At 35.2% G+C, this 4095-nt stretch overlaps 1 pseudogene; it reads left to right on the top strand.

Annotated features, from left to right (window-relative positions):
* The first annotated feature begins 1417 nt into the window (after positions 1 to 1417).
* Positions 1418 to 3448, top strand: LOC133203685 (uncharacterized; annotated as a pseudogene).
* Positions 3449 to 4095: the final 647 nt, after the last annotated feature.

The raw sequence follows: 4095 nt of genomic DNA, 5'->3' as shown, positions 1-4095 counted from the left end.
ACATGACTCCGAAAGAGACTTAACCAAGGATAATTTCCTTTGCTGTTGCCATAATTACAAGTCCAAGTGCTACCTTAATTAGAATTAAGATGAAAAGCTTCATTATTTCTTAAATGTCACAACATCTTGCTTAGACAAAAACAATAAGTGTCAATTAACATATTCACAAAATGACCCGCAGGTATATTGAGCAAAAGCATTAAAGTTTATTGACACTCTAATAAAAGAAATAACTCTCTCTAGGATAAAATGACTAATTATTCCTTTATGAAATTATCAAGTTAATGGACGACAATTTGATTTGGGAAAGGAGAGGGGGGGATAGAATAAACATTCTGTCCTTCAAAGTTTTGAAAAAAGTGGAAATTTTTAGAATAAACATTCTGTCCTTCAAAGTTTTGAAAAAAAGAAATCCACAGCCAAGAAAATGAAAAATCAGACCTTGAGTGGTGCTACAGTTGAAGAAAAAATACCTTTATTTTTCTTTTTTAAGTACATGCATATTTGAAGATAACGAACAGTGACCATTTTCAAAAGTCCATTTAATTAACAAAACAAATTTTGAGTAGAGCCAACGGACCTCTTACAGCAGAGGTGGGATCAGATGCCATGGAGGAGTAAGCATCCCCTGTTGACCGGTCACACCCATGCTCCTTGTCATGGTTGGGTAAATGGAAAATCCGTATTCAATTCACTGTGAAAATAATGGCTTGGCTAACAATTTGTATAAAAGAAGTTAGTCATCATTGGACTAAACAACAGATTGCATTTGCAAACAAGTCATTGTATCGACCATAGAATTTGAGAAATGTTAACTATAAACGATATTGTTGATATTCTTCTATCATCATCTTATTTGTTGATGGCCTTTCTTCCCGTTTTAGAAATTGTTCGTACATAGAACATGCTATTGCGTATGGAATCAACCGCGAGATATAAACTTCATTCACGTGTATAAAGGTGATAGTGGTATTTTACTACATAAATAATAAGATTTATTTCCTTTACGAAATAAATCCAATTATTACAGCGATGGCTACTGTTGTGCATGAGATCCGCGCCTTAGATTTGTGCGCGTAATGCCCTGCTGTAGATGACGTTATCGCCGTTTATGTTTGACGTCACAATATTTGTTACAGTTGGATTGAGAGGTGGGTGTTGTTTGTCTCGTAGCTTAAAAATTTTATGTAACTGTTAAATTTTGGAATGTTATCCCTTCATTTATTTCTTATTTAATAATCTCAGTGATAGTTACTTATAAATCAACAGAATTCATGTGTATAATGTATTATTACCAAATATAAACATACTTTTAGATCTATATCGTTCGTTGTTTATCTCAACAACGGCTTTATGATATTCAACTTGTTTTTATACATCAGAATTAAAATATATTTACATATTTTATTTCGAGAATATGCAACCTCGACAACAGTCACATTCCACTGACGAAGGGGGGAGGTCATCTAATGGAAAACGCAAATTCACAGGGAAGGCTAGAAGACCGGGCGTTAAGAAAAGATGTCAGACTCAGAGGGAAAAGAACCCAGAACCATCTCAAAAAACGGATCCTGTAACAAACAAGGAGTCAATGCCAGATCTAGAGGAAGTTGTTTCATCAGTTGCCGAAAAAATGCTGCCGGAAATCAATAAAAGGATAGAGACGATTATTTCTCAACGTCTTGACACGTCGTCGACTGAAGGTAGCAAAGTCTTTTATAGTACATCAACTACAAATGTACCAAATCTATCAGATTCAGATCAAGTCGTTTGTTTTGACACAATTTCCCCTTAATGTACATCACCTCAGAGCATAACCAGTGTAAATGACGATCTAGGTATGCATGTTACACAATCAGTTAGACAAAAAATCATGAAAGGGGAGTTTGTGGAACTACATACACTTTTAAATAAGCAAACAGATATTGAAACACAGGAAAGTAGAGTTCTATTTACGAATGGTCAACTTACACTAAAACCTGCAAATACAGTCAAAATTACAACAATTGATACTTGGCTGGACGCATTTTTTATTTATATGAGTATATATTTGTCAGCACATATTGATCAAACTCACAGTCTTATCAAATATATGGCTAATGTAAAACTCGGCGCCAGTCGAGTTTCTGGTGGATTAGGTTGGAAAGAATATGACCGACAATTTAGATTAAAAAGAGCCAAAGATAACAGTATTTCCTGGGACAAAATTGACCCAGAGCTATGGCTTCTTTTCATAACCCCAAATGCTCAGTCAGTATATAAGAATCCTCAGGGCAACTCAAAATTTTGTTATGAGTACAACAACAAAGGTTCTTGTCGCATACAAAATTGTCAATATCAACACCATTGTTTAAAGTGTCAAAACAAACATCCTGCTATTCATTGTCCTGATAAACAAGCTGTACAGAGGATTTCATCCTCAAGGGCTTTTCAAGCTACCTTCTCAGTTTTTCGTCAGTCAGGAAGCAAATATCCAACAGGTTCCTTTCGTAAGAACAGGTTTCACTCCAATTAACTTGAACAATATGTGTCCTTACCTGGCAATTTTTCCAAATCAAAATATAGCTGATGAATTAAAGAACGGTTTTGCATTAGGTTTTTGTCTGCATTATGAAGGTCCAAGAGTGTCAACAACCTGTAATAATTTAGTTTCTGTGAACGATCACCCTAAAGAGGTAAAAGAAAAAATTGACAAGGAAATTTCTTTAGGTCGCATAGCAGGCCCTTTCAAACATGAGCCTTTATCTAATTTAAGGCTATCACCTATTGGGGTCGTAGCAAAAAAGGATGGGGGTTGGCGTCTCATCCACCACCTTTCATATCCTTCTAATTTTAGTGTTAATGATTTCATAGACCCTGAATCTTGTTCTGTTCATTACACTTCTTTTGACGAGGTGTTAGACATGATAGGGGCACTGGGAAAAGGGACTTATCTTGGAAAAATGGATGTTAAATCAGCTTTTAGATTACTTCCGGTTCACCCTTCTGACCATCAATTACTTGGTTTCAAATTTAATGATCAATATTATTATGATATGTGTCTACCAATGGGTTGTTCAATTAGTTATGCTTTATGGGAAAAGTTTGCACACTTTATTCAGTGGGTAGTAGAAGTAAAAACTGGAGTTCACACTTTGAACCATTACTTAGACGATTTCATATTTGCTGGAGGCACGTTAGAAATATGTAACTTGTTGATGTTTTCATTCAAAAGTACCTGCTCTGATTTTGGTATCCCTCTTGCAGAAGAGAAAACAGAAGGTCCAAAAACAGTTCTTACGTTCTTGGGTATAGAAATTGATACAGATAATATGGTTATTAGAATTCCTGAAGAAAAAATTATCGATCTGGAGAAATCACTGCTAGAGATGTTACAAAAAACAAAAGTTACACTGAGAGAATTACAATCTTTAGTAGGTTCCCTAAATTTTTGTGCTAAAGCTATTCCATCTGCTAGGGCCTTCAACAGAACATTTTGTGATGCTATGTGTGGAATAAAATATTCCAGTCATTTCATTAGGGTAACAAAGGGAATGAAATCCGACCTTCATGTGTGGCTAGATTTTATACACAGGTTCAATGGTAGTTTAAATTTCATGAATGTTAATTGGTTGTCTAACAACCAACTTCATCTATACACTGATAGTGCAGGCAATCAACATTTAGGATGCGGCGTTTACCTTCATGGGCAATGGGCATATTTTGGTTGGCCGGATAGCTGGAAGAAACCAGATATTATGTTAGACATAACGTTTTTAGAGTTAGTGCCAATTGTCCTTGCAATTTTCTTATTTAAGAATGAATTCCTTGACAAGAAGATATTGCTACACACTGACAATAAAGCTTTGGTTTCCATTTTAAACAAAAAATCATCAAGATCACCTCGGGTTATGGAATTGGTTAGGCCATTAGTTTTGCAATCTATGGTAAGCAATATTTACTTCAAAGCTTGTCATATAGATGGTTATAACAATGCTATAGCTGATTCTATTTCTCGCAAACAGTGGACCAGATTTCGTGTTCTCGCCCCCAAATCCGATCAACACACAACACCTATTCCAGAAGATTTTATAAAAATGATCTTGGAGCTGAAAT

This window comes from Saccostrea echinata, unplaced genomic scaffold (genome assembly GCF_033153115.1).
Source record: "Saccostrea echinata isolate AGI-Se365-2 ecotype Australia unplaced genomic scaffold, CSIRO_AGI_Sech_v1 ptg000001l, whole genome shotgun sequence".
Taxonomy (NCBI): Eukaryota; Metazoa; Mollusca; class Bivalvia; order Ostreida; family Ostreidae; genus Saccostrea; species Saccostrea echinata.
Note: the sequence above shows the minus strand (reverse complement) of the source record. Positions and strands in the feature narration are given on the sequence as shown.